Genomic DNA, 23,128 nt, shown 5'->3' on the forward strand with positions numbered 1-23,128 from the left:
CTCCCCGCGAGAGCCACCGCGCCGAGGGACCCCTGGAGCCACCCGCGACTCGCCGGCGCCGCTACCTTCCGGTGGAGCCCGCTCCCACCCAGCCGCGCACCAGACTGCAGGCCCAGCGGAGCTCCCGGCCAGGCACGCCCACTGCTGGGCTGTAGGGGCGAGGGGCCTGGGACGTGGCCCCCCCCCTTGTTGGACAGACTTTGGGGACTAGGTGGGTGGTGTGGGTGTTTCCCCTGTTTGCCCCGTCCCCCTCTGTACATAGTTCTCCCCGTTCTCCCTGCTTTTTGTTTTTCTTTTGATGGCGCACAGTGCTTTCATTTTTATTGTTGTACATAGTTTTATTTGTGCCCATCTTGGTTTTGTTGAATGTTTGTCCCTCCTTTTTGGTTTCTGTCTCACATATATATATTTTTTTTATTTAAAAAAAAAAAAAAAAATTCGTGAGGACAAAAAAAACACTTACGTTCACCCACAAGTTCGTGCTGCCATTTCTCCTGGCCAAGTGGGGGGGGAGGGGCGGTGGGGTGCTCCATGGTGTGGGCGTTGGGGCAGGAGTGTGGGGGAGGAAGGGGCGGGCAGTAGGGGGCCTGGGCACAGTTCACCCCGCGGCCTGGTCGTCGAAGTGGGCCCGCAGGGCCTCCCGGACCCAGGTCCCCTCTGGGTCCACCTGCCGACTGGGGGCAGCAGGTGGCTGGAGGTGTGCCCTGCCGGCCTCGGCGGCCCAGCCCTGAAGAAAGCTCTCCCCCTTGCTCTCCACGAGGTTGTGCAGGGCACAGCAGGCACCCACAATCTGGGGCATGTTGTTGGGGCTGGCATCCAGGCGGGTGAGGAGACATCGCCATCATCCCTTGAGGCGGCCAAATGAGCGCTCCACCACCTGGCGCGCACGGTTCAGGCGCCCGTTGAAGCGCTCCTGGCTGGCGGAGAGGTGGCCCGTGTAGGGGCGCATGAGCCACGGCCGGAGGGGGTAGGTCGCATCCGCGATGATGCAGAAGGGCATGGTGGTGTCCCCCAGAGGGATGTCCCGCTGGGGGATGTAGGTCCCCGCCTCCAGCCGGCGGCACAGGCCCGAGTTGCGGAACACCCGGGCGTCGTGGGTGCTGCCAGGCCAGCCCACGTAAATGTCCTGGAACTGTCCCCGGCTGTCCACCAAGGCCTGCAGGACGACTGAATGGTAGCCCTTCCGGTTGAGGTATCGGCCTCCACTGTGGTCTGGGATGCGGATGGGGATGTGAGTCCCATCCAGAGCCCCGAAGCAGTTGGGGAAGCCTAGGGTGGCAAAGGCGGCGACAGTGGCCTGTGGGTCCCCCAGCCTCACGAGCCTGTGCAGGAGCATGGAGTTGATGGCACGCACGACCTGCAGAGAAAGCACATGGGACAGCCCCAATGAGGGGTGAGCAGGGTGTGCATGGCCCTGCCCTGCCCTGCCCTGGCCCCCCTGCCCTGCTCTGCCCTGGCCCCCCTAGCCTGCTCTGCCCTGCCCTGCCCTGCCCTGGCTCCCCTACCCTCCCCTGCCCTGCCCTGGCCCCCCTGGCCTGCTCTGCCCTGCCCTGCCCTGCCCTGGCCCCCCTGCCCTGCTCTGCCCTGCCCTGGCTCCCCTGCCCTGGCCCTCTGGCCTGCTCTGCCCTGCCCAGCCCTGCCCTGGCTCCCCTACCCTCCCCTCCCCTGCCCTGGCTCCCCTGCCCTGCTCTGCCCTGCCCTGGCCCCCCTGGCCTGGCTCCCCTGCCCTGGCCCCCCTGGCCTGCTCTGCCCTGCCCAGCCCTGCCCTGGCTCCCCTGCCCTGGCCCCCCTGCCCTGGCTCCCCTACCCTCCCCTGCCCTGCCCTGGCCCCCCTGCCCTGCTCTGCTCTGCCCTGGCCCCCCTGGCCTGCCCTGGCCTCCCCCTGTGGGTTCTCTTACCTCCATGAAGACAGCCCCGATGGTGGCCTTTCCGATGCCAAACTGCTGCCCCACGGATCGGTAGCTGTCCGGAGTGGCCAGCTTCCAGACAGCGATGCCGACCCATTTCTCCACAGGGAGGGCATGCCGCATGGCAGTGTCCCGGTGCCTGAGTGCGGGGGTGAGCCACTGGCACAGCTCCAGGAATGTCTGTCGGGTCATCCTGAAGTGGCGGACCCAGTGCTCGTCGTCCCACTCCCCAAGCACCAGCCGCTCCCACCAGTCGGTGCTGGTGGGGTAGCTCCACAGCCGCCGGCGTGTGAGGCGTGGGGTGGAGCGGGGTGCTGCAAGGGTAGGGGCTGAGCCTTGCTGCCCTGGGGGCATGTCCTCCCCTCGGGCAAGAAGGTGCTCAGCTGCCCCCAACATGACAAGAGCCAGGGCAAGCCCTGTTCCTGCCGGGAGGGCTGGGTGGACCTCTAGCTGCTGCTGCTGCTGCTGCTGCTGCTGCTGCTGCTGCTGCTGGGGGTCCATGACTGCGGCGCTCGGGGTCTGTGTGCCTATATGGCTCATCAGACCGCGTGCTGTGCAGGCTGAGTGTATGTGGGAGGGGCCCTTTAAGGGAGCAGCTAGCTGTTGCCCCGGAAGCGCTAGTCCGCCCGTTGACCCTGTCTGCAGCTGTGCCTGGCATCCCTATTTCGATGTGTGCTACTTTGACGTGTAGACGTTCCCTCGCTGCTCCTATTTCGATGTCGGGCTGCGCAATGTCGAAGTTGAACATCGACGTTGCCGGCCCTGGAGGACGTGTAGACGTTATTCATCAAAATAGCCTATTTCGATGTCGCAACATCGAAATAAGCTACTTCGATGTAGGGTGCACGTGTAGACGTAGCCAGGAGGTGCAACCTGTACATGCAAAATTAACTAGCAAACTGTTAAAATCATATTGAATTGCAATATCAGGCACTCAATATTAAAAAAAGATGCTAAATGAAATTGTACAGTCAACCTTAATACTGGCCTTTGCCTGTATGCATTACAAGGTGGTTTATCATTACATGATTGCGCACTGCAGTTTCCTCAAGATCCCTACATCATGTAGGACAGCTGATGTAGGCTCTTCCAGAAAGAGACAATTCCTCAACATGGAGTTTGAGTTTCATTATTCAGTGGGTGGACTAGTAGCTTATTTATTACAAATCATCTGAACTCTGCACTGACAGTAGAATTATTAACTCCCTCCCAGGCTTTTCTATGACACTCATCATAATGTGTGAGCGCTTCAAATGTTAATGAACTTGTCTTTGCAGCTCTCTTTTGAGATAAGAAAGTAGCATCTCCATTTTATGTGTGGAGAACTTACACAGAGGTAAATTAAGAACATTTGCAAAACTACTTGCTAATTTTTTGTTCCCCTTTTGAGAAATCTTGGGCTTGATTTTTCACGGTACTTAACATTTTTGAAAGTGTTTGTTTTTGTGCAAAACACTATAAAGACATTTATTAAGAATTACAAACATTAATTATTCTTAATATCGGAGTCACTAGTGCATTCATGTCACTGTGATACAGCAGTGCTACACTCTACTGGACTTTGTTAACAATTTCTGATGTCTACTAACTTTCTTTACTAGAGGGCCATCCTCTTGTTGCTACTTCCCCACCCAGCCCCATCATGCTTTTCTGGGATCAGCCCTTTAAATTCAGCAAAACCAGGGCAGTTGCAGCCCTAAATTAGCCATTAAAAATTTCTTTCCTTGAACATATAAGCATCTATCTTACTGTCCCGTTCCTACTGTTGAGCAGGACAGCATGTTCTCACATTATGTTTTGAGTGCTTTGATTTAGGATTTTAACATTGTTTGCATGTAGTATTCTGTTTAGAATGAGAAACGTCTTGTTTACAAGAGGAGTAGGGATTTTTTTGTTTGATTGTATGTTTATTGGCTACGTCTACACTGAAACAAAACTTCGAAATGGCCTTGCAAATGGCCGTTTCAGAGGTTACTAATAAGGTGCTGAAATGCATATTCAGCACCTCATTAGCATGCCACCATCCACAGCTCTTCAAAATTGCTACATTTCGCTGCCATGTGGCTCGTCCAGGCAGGGGTCCTTCTCAAAAGGATCCCACCAACTTCGAAATCCGCTTATTCTTATCAGCAGGGGATTTCGAAGTTGATGGGATCCTTTCAAGAAGGACCCCTACCTGGACGAGCCACACTGCAGCGAAATGTGGCAGTTTTGAAGAGCCATGGCTGGTGGCATGCTAATGAGGTGCTGAATATGCATTTAGCACCTCGTTAGTAATCTTCAAAATGGCCATTTGCAAGGCCATGTCGAAGTTTTGTTTCAGTGTAGACACGGTCATTGTATCTTTAAATTATCAACAGGTAACTCTTTCAGAGCACACTATCTGTGAATGGCTATTTAGCTGACTACCAGTTCATGGATGCTTATAAATAGTAATAAGGGTGAGGCTCTGAAAAAACATGGAGCCAAACCAACTGGCATAGTACTTCGTAGAATCACAGGGCTGGAAGGGACCTCAGGAGCTCATCCTAAAGCAGGATCAACCTCACTAAATCATCCTAGACAGAACTTTGTCAAGCCTGGACTTAAAAACCACTAGGGATGGAGATTCCACCACCTGTCTTGGTAACACATTCCAGTGCTTCACCACCCTCCTGGTGAAATAGTGTTTCCTAATATCCAACCTACACCTCTCCCTCTGTAACTTTAAACCATTGCTCCTTGTTCTGCCATCGGTCACCATTAAGAACAGCGTCTCTCCATCGTCTTTAGAGCTCGCCTTCAGGAAGTTAAAGGCTGTTATTAAATCTGCCCTCACTCTTCTGCAAACTAAATAAGCCCAAATCTCTTAGCCTCTCCCCATATATTATGTGCTCCAGCCTCCTAATCATTTTTGTTGCCCTCCTCTGGATCTGCTCCAATACAGCCACATTCCTTCTATATTGGCGGGGGCCCAGAATTGGATGCAGTATTTCAGATGCATCCACACCAGTGCCATATCAAGGGAAATAATAATTTTTCCAGATCTGCTAGAAATGCTCCTTATAACGCATCTGAATGTCATTGGCTTTCTTGGCTACAAGGGAACACTGTTGGCTCATATCCAGCCTCTCATCCACTGTAATCCCCAGCTCCTTTTCTGCTGCACTTCTACTTAACCATTCAGTACCCAGCCTGTAACAATGCTTGGGACTCTGCAATTGAGCTTGTTGAACTTCAGAGATTACTTTTGGCCCAATCCTCCACTTTCTTTATCTGGGTCACTCTGGACCATATCCCTACCCTCCCGTGTATCTCCCTGTCCCGTAGTTTAGTGTCATCTACATATCTTCTGAGAGAAGGTGCAATCCATCCTCTCATCCAGGTCATTAGTAAAGATGTTGAACAATACTGGCCACAGAACTGATCACTGCAGCACTCCACCTGAAACTAGCTGCCAATAGACATTGAGCCATTGAGCGCTATTCATTGAGCCTGACCACCTAGCCAGCATTCTATCCACCTTACAGTACATGTATCCAATCCATACTTCTTTAACTTATGGGCAAGAATGTTGTGAAAAACTGTATGAATCGCTTTGCTAAAGTCAAGGCATATCACATCCATTGACTTCTCCATGTCCACAGAGCTAGTTACCACATCACAGAAGCTAAGCAAATTGGTCAGGCATAACTAGCCCTTGGTGAATCCATGTTGACTACTCTTGATCACTTCCTCCTCTTCCTAGTGCTTCAAAATGGATTCCTTGAGTATACCTTCCATGATTGTTCCTGGGACTGAGGTGAGGCTGACTGGTCTATAATTCCCTGGATTGTCCTCCTTTCCTTTTTTAAAGATGGGCACTTTATTTGCCTTTTTCCAATTATCCAGGATCTCTCCCAATCTCCTCAGATCAACTGTTTAGATAATGCAATGTTTCTTCTGCAAATTGTGCTGTGCACATAGCCGAGACACTCCATCACATTTTTCTGGTTGCAGTTATGCAAATGTATTAATTTCATTCAGTATCATGGGGTAAGTTCTTTAAAGTGTTAGTGAAAATCACTAACAAGAATGAAGCAATTTAAAATAGAAGTTTCTCAACCATGAAAGCTAGCACATTTCTATAATGCCAAAGAAGGAAAAAGAGTACTGCCAGCATCTATTTATATTTGCTCTCCTTTTGTAGCTTTAAATTGCCATGTTTATTAACTTATGCTAGATCAAGTATTTGCCAGCAAGATGGCATCTGGTAGAAGAGGTGGCAGCTCGCTCCCCCAGGCTGCGCCAGTGGGGATGGGTGGTGGGGGTGAGGGGGAGGTTCAGGGACCAGGCTGGGGTGGGTGTTGGTAGCAGGCTGGGCCATGGGGCACAGGTGGAGCTGTGGGCTGAGGGAAGGGTGTTGGAAGTGGGACAGGCTGGGCTGAAAAATATGGGGGGAGCTGCAGGCCATGGGGCTGTTGTGAATGGGCCAGGCTGACCAGGAGGGTAGGGGAGAGCTGCTGAGCATGGATGGGTGCCCCTCTGTGTGGCCAGAGCCATTTTGCAGCACACAGCTGTGGCTGCCCTTCTGTGTTCTGAGAGCCACTTCACCATGAGCAGCTAGAGGTATCAGCATCTCCAGTGGGGGAGGTGGTAGCTTCTCTGAGCAGCACCAGTGGTAAGTTCTTAAATTAACTGGGTCAGGCGGGGGGGCGGGGAGAGGCGCGGTTCAGGGACTGGGCTGGGCTGGGTGTTGGAGTGGGCTGGGCTAGGGGACACAGAGGGTGTATGTCTGTGAGCTGGGTGGTGTTGGGGCAGCTGTGGGTGTGGGGGAGCTCAGTAACTAGGAAGTGGGTGGTGATCCTCCCACCATTTATCTTTTTTTTTTTTTGCACACATGGTCCTTGGTGAGCCCCAGATAGGGGCAGCAGCAGCTGTGCCAGCAGACTACAGGTGCTGGGTGGGCAGCACAGACTCCCAAGCATGATGGTGAGTGGATGGGTGGACTGAATAGCTTCTGCCCCCTCATTCTGCATGAGATGAGGGTCCGCAATACTTGCATCCCTAGATCATTTTGGTTAATCCAAATGGCTTCTGAGCCATGATTTGGTCACCAGCATCCAAGGGAGTGACTCCTTACATCATCCCAGAGAAGACAACCCTGTCAGAAAATTCTCCACTGCCTTGTTTGGGAAATCCAAAGGCTATGGAAGTAAATCCGGACAGAAAATCTGAAGTGGAGATCCTAAGGCAGTTAGCAGGGCGGATTCATCAAGCATGCTTTCTGGCATCTCCTTGCAGTCACTTCAGTTTCAAAATGTACGGACTTCTGTCTTTCCTTTGGATTAAACTGGGGCAACCAAGAGGGGGACGGTACTGCTTGGGCAACACACTTACTCCAAACACTAGCCCAAGCAATGCAGTGTATAAGAGGGTGCCAAATGGAGGACACTCCATCCTTGCTGATAGCATGGAAACAAATACAGGAAGTGGCAGTTATGGGTTATAAGCCCTCCTCAACTCGCAAAAAGGAGGGCACCCTGGGTCCCTTTCATCAGTGGGAGGAGTGATCACAGTCCACTGATCAGCTACTACCCACCTCAAGCCAGGCAGTCCGCAGTCAATAAGGTGCTGACCAGCCACATCTGCCTTGCTCATTGGGTGCATGGGGGTAGAAAATTGAAAAGTAGATGTAAATGACATACCCAGCAGAAAATGAAAGAATAAAATCAACTTGCCTGCGGCTCAGTAGCTGAAATGTGCGGACCATGTGTCCGTGACTTGAATCTGCCCATGACCTGATGAACACTGACTCAATATGCAAATCAGCAGTCATAGATCAACAGCTACACAACGGAACATCAACATCACTGCTTTCCAGGAAACCAGATGATTGGCAGATGCTGGGTCAGTGAGAGAAACCAACTACACTTTCTTCTGGAAGGGCTTGAGTTCAGAGGAACACTGCTTCTACAGAGCTGGATTTACTGTTTGGAACAATCTGCTGAAATCTATCAATATGTTCACAGCTGAATCAGAATGTATTATATCCTTGAAGCTCTGCACCAAGTCAGGATACGTCAACATCTTAAGTGCTTATGCACCCATGTTGGTGTTGTTCAAGGACAAGCACCACTTTTATTATAATCTTCAGAATATTAGACTCCTTTTCAACCGTACATCCATGGTGATGTCAATGCAAGAGTTGGACATTACCATCAGTCCTGGCCCGTCTGCCTCAGTCATCATGATATTGGGAAAATGACCAAAAATGGTCAAAGGCTTCTTGAATCCAGCTATCAGAATCATCTCTGCATCACTAATACTCTCTTTAACTTGAAAGAGTGTCCTAAGATTTCATGGCACCACCCCAGATCCAGTCACTGGCATCAACTTGACCTTGTACTGGTACATAGGAAACATTTCAAACACCGTCAAATTTACATGCACGTATCACAATGCGGCTTGCGACACTGACCACTCCTTGATCATCAGCAGAGTGAAAATCATCCCAAAGAAATTCTCTATGACACAGGAATGCAATAAATGGAAAAATCAATAACCTCAATACCAGATATGTGCTGAAATGCTCTGTCTTTGCAGATGATCTCACTTGCAAAATGGAACACAAACCTGACCAACAAATGGTTGATGAAACGTGGTCCATGCTGAGAGATGCAATATAAGAATGTGCCAAATCTGCCTTTGGAACACGTAAATTCTCTAACAAAGACTGGATTGATGAAAAATGGTGACATTCTCAGGCCTCTTGAAGAAAAACACAAGGCACATCTGATTAACATAAACAACCCATCTCAAAGCACAAACGATCAACTTTGACATGCAAGATCCATTCTTCAGAGAGAATCCAGGTGGTATGCGAACAAGTATTGGGCCAATCTATGTTTTAATATTTAAAAAGCAATCTGTAAATCATGTATGATGGATTAAATAAAATATCTTGGACCAAACATTTCCAAAGTCACCCCGCTGAAGCATTTAAATGGACAGATGATCACAGAAAATCGACCATGAAGCCACTGAGAGCTCCATGACAGTCCCAAGCCTGGATGAAGGAGGAGGGTTGGTCAGATGCGTGTTGATGTGCTGAGCAAACAACAGTACAAATGAAATCTGATGCCAATACAACTAAACGTTAAAAGATGCCAGATCAGACATTGCCTGGATAAACAAGGTCCACGATACCAATTGAGCGATTGGGGTTGGGTCAATAAGTTGGTGACTGAAAGAAAACTACACCTAACACATATGCTATCTATTGGAACATGGAACATCTGAACACTGTGGGCAACTGGAAAATTAGAGATGCTTTGGAAGGAGATGGAGAGATACCGATGTGATATATTTGGACTGGCAGAGATGCATTGAATGGGATCGAGAGAGATATGCAGTTGCGAAGTCATTTGGTGAGGAAAATGAAACAAAGCATGAAGCAGGAGTTGGATTCCTTCTTAGCAAAACACTTAGAAGAGCCTTAAGATACAAACTGGTGAGTGCAAGAATGATGGTTGCGTGATTTGAAGCAAAACTGTTCAACATCTGTCATTCAGGTATAGGCACCCACATTGGACAGTATGGAGGAAAAGATTGAGCTATTCTATACAGACTTGACAAAGATGGTGGAGGAGATACAGAAGAAAAATGTGTTGATCATTGGAGGATATTGGAATGCAAAGATTGGAACAGATAATGAAGGTTGGGAGAGAGAGTCATGGGAAGGTTTGGACATTGAGAAAGTCACAAATGAGGTGAGAAACAGTTAGAATTTACTACAGAGCATGAGATGGTGATTTGCAACACGAGATTCCAACAAAAGGACTGTAGGAAGTGGACATGGCGATCGTATGACAGGAAGTCCAAGACCACAGCCCCCAGCCAATAGGGTACTGTCCCTCCACAGTTCACCTGCCTTGCTGGGAGCACGAGGCTTAAGGTTCCTGAACCTGACAAGTGACTGAAATTTGGGCACCAGGCAAACCAATAAGAAAATCAACAAGAAATGAGAAACATCAACAATTTAAGCTTGCTTGCTGGAATGTGTGAACCATGGTGACCGGCTTGACTGAAGATCTTCAGGACATCAGTGACACCCGCAAGACCGCTGTCATCAACGAGGAACTGAAGAGGCTCAGAGTCGATATCGCTGCACTGCAAGAGACGCGACTTGCAGATTCGGGATCTCTAAAGGAAAAGGACTACACTTTTTTCTGGCAGGGTAAAGCCCAAGAAGAACCCGGACAGCATGGTGTAGGCTTTGCTGTCAGAAACACCCTTCTACAAATGGTTGATTTAGCCATGGGCAGATCAGAAAGACTTCTTCGGATCACGCTTCAAACTTGCGCCAGTCCTGTCCACCTGATCAGCGCTTATGCTCCAACCCTGTACGCCACACCAGAAGTAAAAGACAAGTTCTATGACCTGCTTAGTGCTGCTGTAGCGCAAATACCTGCTCGTGAACAACTGTACATCTTGGGTGACTTCAATGCAAGAGTTGGAGCTGATTGGGCCTCATGGCCTTCCTGCTTAGGACACTTCGGTGTGGGAAAAGTGAATGACAATGGACAGCGTCTCCTTGAACTGTGCACGTACCACAATCTGTGCATCACAAACACATTCTTCCGAACGAAGCCACGGCACAGAGTGTCGTGGAGACACCCACGCTCGAAGCACTGGCATCAACTAGATGTGGTCATCACTAGGCGTAATAACCTCAAAAACGTCCTTCTGACACGCAGCTATCATAGTGCTGACTGCGATACAGATCACTCGCTAGTTTGCTCCAAGTTCAAGCTGAGACCCAAGAAGCTGTACCGCTGTAAACCTGCTGGAAGGCCCCTCATTGACGCCAGAAAGACGGCAAACTCGGAGAAAGCTGAAAAGTTCAGAGAGACCCTCCAGGAAAATCTGCACAGCGGCCCTGGGGGCACCTATGCAACATCCAAATGGCAACATCTGAGGGATACAGTTTACAACACGGCCTTGTCGGTGTTTGGAAGAAGAGCTAGAAACACAAACGACTGGTTCGAAGCTAACTCCGATGAATGATTCCAGTCATTGAAAAGAAGCGCGCTGCACTCCTGGAGTATAAATGCTCACCAAGCCAGAGGACCCAGGAAGCACTTAGAGAGGCCAGAAGAACAGTACAGCAGACAGCCAGGCGCTGTGCCAACAACCACTGGCTCCAGCTATGCAGCAGCATCCAGACCTGTGCCGACTTTGGTAATCTCAGAAGAATGTATGAGGAAGGCATTAGGACCCACCCGGAACAGGATGGCACCTCTGAAATCCAAATCTGGTGAAGTCATCACTGACAAAGCCAAACAGATGGAGCCCTGGGTTGAGCACTACTCCGAGCTGTATTCACGTGAGAACGTTGTGGTTGACGCAGCCCTCGATGCTGTCGAGCTCCTACCAGTAATGGACGAACTGGATCAAGAACCGACTGTGGATGAACTGAAGAGAGCCATCGACAGCATTGCAGCAGGAAAGGCCCCTGGTCAGGATGGTATACCACCAGAGGTAATCAAATGTGCCGCGGACACACTCCTGGAACCTCTACATGAGCTACTGTGCCTGTGCTGGAAAGAGGGTGAGGTTCCACAGGATATGCGCGACGCTAACATTTTAACGTTGTATAAGAACAAAGGAGACAGAAGCGACTGCAACAACTACCGTGGAATCTCCCTCCTAAGCGTCATTGGTAAACTGTTCGCTCGCGTCATCCTTGGTAGACTCCAGAAGATTGCTGAGAGGGTGTACCCCAAACTGCAGTGTGGATTCCGTGCAGAGAGGTCTACCGTTGACATGGTCTTCTCTCTTAGGCAGCTGCAGGAGAAGTGCAGGGAGCAGAGAAAGCCACTCTACAGAGCCTTCATTGACCTGACCAAGGCCTTTGACTTGGTCAGCAAGGATGGTCTGTTCAAACTGCTCCACAAGATAGGCTGTCCTCCACGGTTACTCAAGATGATCCAGTCGTTCCACGAAGACATGAGAGGAACCATCCAATATGACGGTGCATTATCGGATGCTTTCAGAATGAGGAGTAGCGTCAACCAAGGATGCGTGCTTGCTCCGACATTGTTCAGGATCTTCTTCGCACTCCTCCTGAAGCATGCCTTTGGATCTTCAACAGAGGGCATCTTGCTGCACACAAGAGCTGCGTCTACACGTGCACGCTACTTCGAAGTAGCGGCACCAACTTCGAAATAGCGCCCGTCACGTCTACACGCGTCGGGCGCTATTTCGAAGTTGAAATCGACGTTAGGCGGCGAGACGTCGAAGTCACTAACCCCATGAGCGGATGGGAATAGCGCCCTACTTCGATGTTCAACGTCGAAGTAGGGACAGTGTAGACGATCCGCGTCCCGCAACGTCGAAATTGACGGGTCCTCCATGGCGCCCATCAGCTGGGGGGTTGAGAGACGCTCTCTCCAGCCCCGCAGCTCACTGGTGGCCGCGTGGAGCGGCCCCTTAAAGGGCCCCTCCCCCGCCCTGACTGCAGGAGGCTGAGGGAAGGTGCAGGCTCCTGTCTGCACACGTGGTGCAGAGCCTGCCCAGCCCTCAGCCCCTGCAGCAGCCATGGCTGCCCAGCAGCCCCCCCAGCGCCCCCAGGGGACCCCCCCCAAGGGCAGCCAGGGCAGCCAGCAGAGCCAGAGGACCAAGCAGTCTGGGAAGCGGCAGCGGGGCCCCTCCTGGACGGAGGCCGAGCTGCGGGACCTGCTGGGGCTCTGGAGCGAGGAGGAGGTGCTCCAGGTAGTGGGGAGCAAGAGACGGAACGCGGATGCGTTCGCTCGGCTGGCCGACGGCCTGGCTGCCCGGGGTCACCCTGCCCGCACTCCTGACCATGTCCTCAGCAAGGTGAAGGAGCTGCGGCAGGGTTACTCCTGGGCCCGGGATGCGGCCAGCCGATCTGGGGCCGCCCCAGTCACTTGCCCCTTTTACAGGGAGCTCAGGGACATCCTGGGCTCCCGGCACACCTCCCCGCCTCCGGCCACCCTTGACACTTCGGCTGACGAGCCCCAGCAGGCCCTGCAGCCGGGCTCCAGCCCGGAGGTAAGCCCTGCACCCCAGGGGTCCCCCCCGGAGGCCATCCCCGGGACATCACGGCAGGGGGAGGAGAAGGAGGAGGAGGGGGGCTCCTCCTCCACTGATTCCAGCCTGCAGATCCTCCTCCTGCCTCCCGGAGCAGCAGCAGGGCCTCCGACCCCCGGGGATCTCCGGACCGTGGGAGCGGACCCACAGGTAGGTATCCCTCTCTGGTGGATACCCCGGGGCTGGAGGGGCGGGGGGAACAGAGATGTGTCCAGGGCCCCCCACACGCTCACATGGCCATGGCCCCAAGGACACCAGGGACAGGGCCCTCACAGCACTGCAGCCAGCAGCCCCTGCCCCCCGCCACCCTGCATGACAGTGCCTTGCCCCATCCCCAGGCCAGGGGGGAGCGGAACCTCGAGGGGCCCCCGGGCGGAGGGGGTGGGACACCCCGCAGCACCAGCAGGCGATGGAGTGGGGGGAGTGCCAAAGGGAGGCTCAGGCTACATATGAGCCACAAGAGCCGAGGAGCTCCCAGGGCCAAAGGAGGATCCTGGCGCTACAGCTGGCAGGTGACACCTCTGCCCTGAACAAACAGGAGGGAGGAGCCGAGCTGGCTTGGAATTGGGGGGCCAGGGCGGGGGCCACAGGTAGAGGCTAGGGGAAGGGAGAGCTGGTAGGCAGCCAGCCAGAGGAGGGGGAAAGCTGCATCGCAGAGGGGCCCCCCCTTGGGGTCTTCTCCCCACGACGAGTTGGAAGGACTGTCTCTTCCGACAGCTGGTGCTGTCACTCCTGCCAGAAAGTGGCCATCTGTGGCCTAAGAAACCTCTCCTGCTCTCAGACCCTGCGGGGTGAAGTGAGAGTCGCTGCCACCAGGGGACGGGCTGCAGGGCAGGGGGACCCCTGAACCCCATCCATCACAGCAGCATCTCCCGGGGACGGGGATGGGGAACCTGCAGCACAGGGCGGGGGGGACAAAGGCCATGGCTCGGGGACGACACTAACGCCTGTCTCCATTCTTCTTTCCCCCCTCCTCTCCTGTGTCCTGCACCTGCACCGGCACCATCCGAAGGACCGGAAGAGAGCGCCGGCGAGGCGTCGGTCGTCCCGGAGAGTCCTCCGGGACCCTCGCTCCAGGGAAGCCCCCCGGCCGAGGAACCACCGGCCCCGCGGAGGGCAAGACGGCGGACCCCGCGCCTACTGCCGGCAGTGGCCACAGACCCCCAGCTGCTGGCCATCCATCGCCGGCAGCTGGAGGTGTCGGAGCGGCAGCTGGAGGTGTCGGAGCGGCAGCTGGAGGTGTCACAGCACTACATCCGGCTGCAGGAGCAGGCGCTGGCCTGGCGCCGCGAGTCATGGGGGGCCCTGGTGGACACTGTCAACCGCCTGGTTGATTTCCTGGCCCCCCATGCCGCGCCAGCCGCGCCACCGCCCGCCATGGCCGCTCCTGCAGCCCCACCACCAGCTGCTGCAGCCGCCGCCGGCCCGTCCGCCGTCGCCCCACCACCTCCCCTCGAGGGCCACCGCGCCGAGGGACCCCTGGAGCCACCCGAGACTCGCCGGCGCCGATATCTTCTGGTGGAGCCCGCTCCCACCCAGCCGCGGACCAGACTGCAGGACCGCCGGAGCTCCCGGCCGGGAACGCCCACTGGGGGCCTGTAGGGGGTGAGGGGCCCGGGACGTGGCCCCCCCCCCGATGGACAGACTTTGGGGACTGGGTGGGTGGGTGCTGCCCCTGCTTGCCCCGTCCCCCCTGTAAATAGTTCTCCCCGTTCTCCTCCCTGCTTTTTGGTTTCCTTTTGTGGATGGCGCACCCTGCTTGGAGTTTATTGTTGTACATAGTTTTATTTGTGCCCATCTTGCTTTTGTTACATGTTTGTCCCTCCTTTTTGCTTTCCCTTTCACATGTGTATATTTTTCTATTTCAAAAAAAAAAAGGTTCAGCCAAAGAAAACATTTACGTTCACCCACAAGTTCGATCTGTCGTTTCTCCTGGACAAGGGGGGGGGGCGGTGGGGTGCCCCATGGTGGTGTGGGCGTTGAGGCAGGAGTATGGGGGAGGAAGGGGCGGGCAGTCGGGGGCCTGGGCAGAGTTCACCCCGCAGCCTGGTTGTCGAAGTGGGCCCGCAGGGCCTCCCGGACCCGGGTCCCCTCTGGGTCCACCTGCCGACTGGGGGCAGCAGGTGGCTGGAGGTGTGCCCTGCCGGCCTCGGCGGCCCAGCCCTGAAGGAAGGTCTCCCCCTTGCTCTCGACAAGGTTGTGCAGGTCGCAGCAGGCACCCACAATCTGGGGGATGTTGTTGGGGCTGGCATCCAGGCGGGTGAGGAGACATCTCCATCGTCCCTTGAGGCGGCCGAAGGAGCGCTCCACCACCTGGCGCGCACGGTTCAGGCGTGCGTTGAAGCGCTCCTGGCTGGCGGAGAGGTGGCCCGTGTAGGGGCGCATAAGCCACGGCCGGAGGGGGTAGGCCGCATCCGCAATCATGCAGAAGGGCATGGTGGTGTCCCCCAGAGGGATCTCCCGCTGGGGGATGTAGGTCCCCGCCTCCAGCCGGCGGCACAGGCCCGAGTTGCGGAAAACCCGGGCGTCGTGGGTGCTGCCAGGCCAGCTCACGTAAATGTCCTGGAACCGTCCCCAGCTGTCCACCAAGGCCTGCAGGACGACTGAATGGTAGCCCTTCCGGTTCACGTATCGGCCTCCGCTGTGGTCCGGGGCGCGGATGGGGATGTGGGTCCCATCCAGAGCCCCGAAGCAGTTGGGGAAGCCCAGGGTGGCAAAGGCGGCAATGGTGGCATGTGGGTCCCCCAGCCTCACGAGTCTGTGCAGGAGCATGGAGTTGATGGCACGCACGACCTGCAGGGAAAGCACATGGGACAGCCTCAATGAGGGGTGAGCAGGGTGTGCATGGCCCTGCCCTGGCCCCCCCGGCCCCCCCTGGCCTGCCCTGCTCTGCCCTGGCCCCCCTGGCCTGCCCTGCTCTGCCCTGGCCCCCCTGCTCTGCCTTGGCCCCCCTGCTCTGCCCTGCTCTGCCTTGGCCCCCCTGCTCTGCCCTGGCTCCCCTGCTCTGCCCTGCTCTGCCCTGCTCTGCCCTGGCCCCCCTGCTCTGCCCTGCTCTGCCCTGGCCCCCCTGGCCTGCCCTGCTCTGCCCTGGCCCCCCTGCTCTGCCCTGCCCTGCCCTGGCCCCCCTGGCCTGCCCTGCTCTGCCCTGGCCCCCCTGCTCTGCCCTGCCCTGCCCTGGCCCCCCTGGCCTGCCCTGCTCTGCCTTGGCCCCCCTGCTCTGCCCTGCCCTGCCCTGCCCTGGCCCCCCTGGCCTGCCCTGCTCTGCCCTGGCCCCCCTGGCCTGCCCTGGCCCCCCTGCTCTGCCCTGGCCCCCCTGGCCTGCCCTGCTCTGCCCTGGCCCCCCTGGCCTGCCCTGGCCCCCCTGCTCTGCCCTGCTCTGCCCTGGCCCCCCTGGCCTGCCCTGCTCTGCCCTGGCCCCCCTGCTCTGCCCTGGCCCCCCTGCTCTGCCCTGCTCTGCCCTGGCCCCCCTGCTCTGCCCTGGCCTCCCCCTGTGGGTTCTCTTACCTCCATGAAGACGGCCCCGACAGTGGCCTTTCCGACGCCAAACTGCTGCCCCACGGATCGGTAGCTGTCCGGAGTGGCCAGCTTCCAGACAGCGATGCCGACCCGTTTCTCCACGCTGAGGGCACGCCGCATGGCAGTGTCCCGGTGCCTGAGTGCGGGGCTGAGCCACTGGCACAGCTCCAGGAATGTCTGCCGGGTCATCCTGAAGTTGCGGACCCAGTGCTCGTCGTCCCACTCCCCAAGCACCAGGCGCTCCCACCAGTCGGTGCTGGTGGGGTGGCTCCACAGCCGCTGGCGTGTGAGGCGGGGCGTGGAGCGGGGTGCTGCGGGGGTAGGGGCTAAGCCCTGCTGCCCCGGGGGCATCTCCTCCCCTGGGGCAGGAAGGTGCTCAGCTGCCCCCAACATGACAAGAGCCAGGGCAAGCCCTGCTCCTGCCAGGAGGGCTGGCTGGACCTCTAGCTGCTGCTGCTGCGGCTGCTGCTGCTGCTGGGGGTCCATAACTGCGGCGCTCGGGGTCTGTGTGCCTATCTGGCTCGTCAGACCGCGTGCTGTGCAGGCTGAGTGTATGTGGGAGGGGCCCTTTAAGGGAGCGGCTAGCTGTTGCCCCGGAAGCGCTAGCCTGCCCTGTGACCCTGTGTGCAGCTGTGCCTGGCATCTCTATTTCGATGTGTGGTACTTTGACGTGTAGACGTTCCCTCGCTGCGCCTATTTCGATGTCGGGCTGCGCAACGTCGAAGTTGAACATCGACGTTGCCGGCCCTGGAGGACGTGTAGACGTTATTCGTCGAAATAGCCTATTTCGATGTCGCAACATCGAAATAAGCTATTTCGAAGTAGCGTGCACGTGTAGACGTAGCCAAGATGTGATGAGAAACTGTTTAATCTTTCAAGGGTGAAAGCTAAGCCTAAGGTGCGGGAAGTCCTTATCAGAGACGTGCTGTTCCCAGACAATGCTGCTGTAGTGTGTCACACAGAAGACTCACTTCAAGAACTGCTGGATCAGTTCTCCAAAGCGTGCAAGGACTTTGGGCTTACCATCAGCCTAAAGAAGACAAATGTACTCGGTCAGGATGTTGCTGAATCCCCATCAATCAGCATTGAAAACTATACGTTAGAGGTCATCCATGAGTTCGTTTACCTCGGGTCCACCATTACTGACACCCTGTCATTGGACACTGAGCTAAACAGGAGGATCGGAAAAGTGGCCACAACTCTGTCCAGACTCAGCAAGAGAGTGTGGAATAACAACAAGCTGTACACTCACACCAAAATGCAAGGCTACAGAGCCTGCATCCTCAGCACCCTCCTTTATGGCAGCGAGACTTGGACCCTGTATGCCCGCCAGGAAAAGAGGCTGAACGTCTTCCACTTGCGCTGCCTCAGGCGTATTCTTGGAATATCATGGAAGGACAGAGTGACCAACACCGCCGTCCTCGAGCAAGCTGGAATCCCAACCATGCACACCCTCCTCAGGCAGCGTCGACTCCGCTGGCTTGGCCATGTCCACAGGATGAATGATGTAAGGATTCCAAAAGACATTTTGTATGGTGAGCTAGCCTCTGGCAAAAGACCTCCTGGATGCCCCCAGTTGCACTACAAAGATGTCTGCAAGAGAGACCTCAGAGAGGTAGACATCGAGCTGGACAACTGGGAAGAACTAGCAGACGACCGCAGCAGATGGAGGCAGGGGTTACATAAGGGCCTTCAGAAGGGCGAGATGAAGATCAGACAGCTAGCAGAGGAGAAGCGAGCACACAGAAAGCACAATAAGGACTTGCCAGACACCCACTACATCTGCAAGAGATGCAGCAAGGACTGTCACTCTCGTGTGAGTCTTCATAGTCACAATAGACGCTGTAAATGAAGTCCTCAGTTGAAACTTTAAAGGGCACGATCCATAGTCTACGCAGACTGAAGGATGCCTATTACTACTACTACTAAGAAGAAGATAGATAACATCAGTACAGCAGTGCCAAACTTTCCAAGGAGTGAATATAGACTCAGACCACCGTCTATTGATTGCAAACATCAAGATAAAACTCAAAGAAAATGTAAGACACAGTTTAAGAGATGTGGTGAGGCTATGTGAGGAAGAAACAGGGAATGCATACAGAACAGTGCTCGAAGAGAAGTTTAAGAATAGTGCCACAGAGAAAGACCCAGATAAGAGAGTCACAGGGATAGCCATCACTATAGAAGAGGAAATTGAGGAGACTGTTCCAGAAGTAGAAGAGATCATAACAAGTGGATTACCCAGAAGACACTGAAGTTGGTTCAAGAGAAAAAGAGCATTGAAGATCAGAAGAGATGAGATGGCAGAACAGCAATATAGGATGAAATGCAATGAGATAAGCAAAGCAATCAGAAAGGATAAGGAGAAATGACTAGAGGAGCAATGTGAAGCTATAGAGAGGTATAATGGTGAATGTAAGACCAGGAGGTATGTAAGACAATTAGGAATATTAATAGGAAATGGCAACCGGAGCAGATGAGGATCAAAGATGAGAACGAAGAAGTGCTCATGAATAGGGAGAAGATTGTGCAGTGATTGATAAGATATTACACCGATCTATACAAAGCACAGTTGGACCCAAGCGTCTCAGACTGATTCAAGAACTGAAAGAGACATCTCCCCCGAGCATCGAGAGCGAGACCGATATTTCGAAGGAGGAAGTAGAAAAAGCACTGAAATGACTAAAGAACAAGAGCCCTGGAAATGATAAGATCACAGGAGAGATGATCAAATACGGTGAAGAAAGTGTGATTCAGGAAATACACTGACTATGTAATATAGCATGGAAAGAAGGGAAGGCGCCTAAAGAATGGACGAGATCTGTGCTAGTGACAATACCCAAGAAAGGAAGTACATTGCAGTGCAAGCACTACAGAACGATTGCCCCAGTGAGTCATCTAGGTAAGGTGTTGCTGCTGCTGATACTGACAGAGATTAAGACTGCAGATAGAAGAACATATAGCAGACAAGCAAGAAGGGTTCAGAAAAGATAGAAGTACCATACAGTAGATAGTCACTAAGACTGATAGCAGTGAAAGCTCAACGAAAGAACAAAAATGTATACACTTGCTTCATTGGATTTTCAAAAGGCATTTAACAGTATAGATTAGAAAGTGACTTGGGAGGCATTGGAGTCATATGGAGTAAATAGCGGACATACGGTTGTTGAAAGATATCAGTGATAATGCAGAGGCAGCAGTGAGAACATGCAGGGAGTTGGGAAGCTGGTTTAAAACAAGTAGAAGTGCGAGGCAAGGAGATCCAATATCGCCAAGTATCTTCTTCGCACATCTGGCAAGAGAGATGGAAGAGATCAAGGAAGAGGTAGAAGAGATATCTGTGCACGGAAAAAGAAAAGAATTCACAACTTGAGGTTCACAGATGATATAGTTATCATTGAAGAAGATGAGGAGAAACTAGTGAAAATGGTGCGGGTGTTAAACGAAGAAGGAAAGCGGTACGGACTGATTATGAACAGCGATAAAACAAAAATAATGGTATTTGGAGATAAGGAAATAGGAAGGAAGATCAGTGTCAATGGTATTGAACTAGAAAGTGTAGAAAAGTTGACATATCTGGGGAGCAACATAATGCACAATCTAGGCTATAAGAAGGAAATAGCGACTAGAATAGCGAAAACGAGCGAGTTTGAAGGTGATCGATAAGATCTGGAAAAGCAAAGCAATTAGCTTAAGAATGAAGCTGGGCGTCTTAAACGTGTGTATTCAGCAGCATGTTGTACGGATGTGAGACATGGGTGATAATGAAAGATTCGAAAAGAAGAATATTAGCATTTGAAAGGAGTTGTTATAGAAAGATTGAGACTAGGATGGATGCAGAAGGTCACCAATGAGGAATTATATAGGAAGATACAGACGAAATGGTTATAAAATGGAAGCTACAACTATTTGGGCATATTTTCAGGCTGAATGAGGAACGAAAAATCAAGACCCTAGTATACAACATAATGGATGGTTCAAATAGGAGAGGCAGACCCCACAGAGAATGGATAGATGATGTACTAGATTGTAGACTAGCTCCGCACCAGAAACTAAGCCACTTTGCACTCGATAGGGAAAGATGGAAGAAAATAGTGAGAGGCATCAGGACCCCAATGGGCGCTGAGCCCACGGTTATAGATGATGATGTGATCACAGACAAAAAGCTGCAGATGTCCAGATGAATGGAACACTACTCAAGTCTTTTTTGCCATGAGCGTACAATACGACCTAAATTTGACAACCTCATCCCAAATTTTACAGAAATATCTGAGCTAGATGCAGAGCCTACAGGGGAGGAACTTTCTCAAGCTCTTGATGCTCTCTCCAATGGAAAAGTGCCAGGAAATGACAGAATTCCAGCTGAAGACCTGAAGGCAAAGAAAGCTGTGCTCTTCCCCTTCCTCTATGATTTACTCCTAAAATGTTGGAGAGCAGGAGATGTCCCACATGACATGAAGGATGCAATCATCATCACTCTAGAAAAATAAAGGTGACAAGGGCGACTGCAGCAACTACAGAGGCATCTCTTTACTGAGCATCACAGGAAAAGCATTTGCCCACATAATTCTCAAATGCTTGCAAAAACTCTCAGATTGAGTCTATCAAGAAACACAATGTGGCTTCAGGGCTGGCAGGTCAACAATGGACGCGATTTACTCTCTTCAACTACAGGAGAAAATGCAGCAAACAAGGAAAACCGTTATTCATAGCATTTGTGGACTTCACAAAAAGGTATTTTACACAGTTAATAGATCAGCACTATACAGAGTATTAACCAAAATTGGCTGCCCACTGACCCTACTCAAGCTCATAACATCCTTTCACAAAAACGTGAAGGCAACACCCCAGTATGATGGATCTACATTGGAACCATTTGAAATGAACAGCAGAGTCAAACAAGTGTGTGTTTTTGCCCCTTCCCTCTTCTGCTTATTCTTCTCAGTTCTACTAAATTACACATTTCAAAACTCATGCAGCAATGTATTGCTCCACACATTAGATGGCTCTCTCTACAAGCTGGCAAAACTCAAGGCCAAAACTAAGGTCAAGAAATTCCTCTTTAGGGAACTCCTCCTTGCAGATGATGCAGCTCTCGTTGCTCATAATAAAGACATGTTACAGTCACTGACTGATTCTCCGTCCAGAGCCTGCAAGTTCTTTTCCCTTGACACAAGCGTGAAGAAAACTGTTGTATTCACTCAAGGTGTACCTCAGTGACCCAATGTCATTCTGGATAACAGCCCATGAGATGTGGTGCAACAAAACTGGTCCCTTGGATCTACTGTCACCACAAAAACTTATCCATGGACCAAGAACTGAACATCAGAATCCGGAAGGCAGCTACTATTTTTGGCAGACGTGAAAAAAGCATGGAACAATCCTAAGCTGACAGTGAAAACAAAGATGCTAATCTCCCAGGCATGTGTATTGAGTATGCTTCTATATAGTTCTGATGCATGGACCACCTACTTGAACCAGAAGAAAAGAAGTTGAACAGCTTCCATCTTCGCTGACTCTGCAGAATTACGAACATCAACCTACAAGATGGTTTCAAATGCAGATGTCCTGTCAAGATATGGCATACCCAGCCCCAGCGCTATCCTCAACAGCAGAAGGCTATGATGGCTTGGCCACGTGAGAAGAATGGATAACAAGCATCCTCCCAAAGAAATCTTCTTCAGTGAGCTGTCATGTGGGCTGAGAACAAGAGGAAGACCAAAGCTAAGATTCAAAAAACGCAACAACATCAACCTAAACTCCTGGGAGCCTACATCATCAGATCAAAATACCTGGTGACGATTGCAATAACCACGTGTCAACCTATTTCCAAATTCTTGAGTCTGAGAGCTTTTCCTTCTAAGATGAATTTCATTGCATGGTTTGCACATATACTATCAAAAGATGATGTGCCCTGTTGTTGCAATCGACCATGTAAATCCAATATTGGATGGATAATCCATGAGAGAAGCTGCAGACTCAAATATGGCCCATAGATCCTAACCGCTGCTACTAACCACAGTCTGTCAAGATGAAAGGGGCCATAGTAGTAGTAATTAGCATTATGAATAACTAATGAATTTTGGTGATATGTCATGCTGCTGCCAAGTTTATTTTAAGGCACTAAAACTTTAAGGTTTACTGTTTCTAAATATCTGTGCATCTTATTATGTGCAGAGGGTTTTCTATGTTCCCTATATTTCAGAGATTGAAAAAGGAGTTGTACATTCCTTCGAATTTAAAGAAATGCACATTTTAAATGTTCCACAGTGAAACAAAAAAAAACAAAAAACTCTAAAAACCCTGGAGTGTTAGTATTTCAGTTTTCAGAAGTTATTGTATTAACACACAGTAGACGAAAATCAGCCTTTAAAGAATAAATTCAGAAGTAAGCCTCAGGAATCTGAGTACAATGATGTATTATTTTTTAGAAGGGAACAGAGAAAGTGTATTTTATTTTGTGTTTGTACAGCACCTAGTGTAGTAAAGGTCTGATTATGACTATTTATAGAAAGGGTGTGAATTCACTGGAGAGAGTCCAACGAAGGGCATCAAAAAGGATGATTAGGGGGCTGGAGCACATGACTTAGGAGGAGAGGCTGAAATATTTGGGCTTATTTTGTCTACAGAAG

The sequence above is a fragment of the Carettochelys insculpta genome, chromosome 5 (genome assembly GCF_033958435.1).
Source record: "Carettochelys insculpta isolate YL-2023 chromosome 5, ASM3395843v1, whole genome shotgun sequence".
NCBI lineage: Eukaryota > Metazoa > Chordata > Testudines > Carettochelyidae > Carettochelys > Carettochelys insculpta.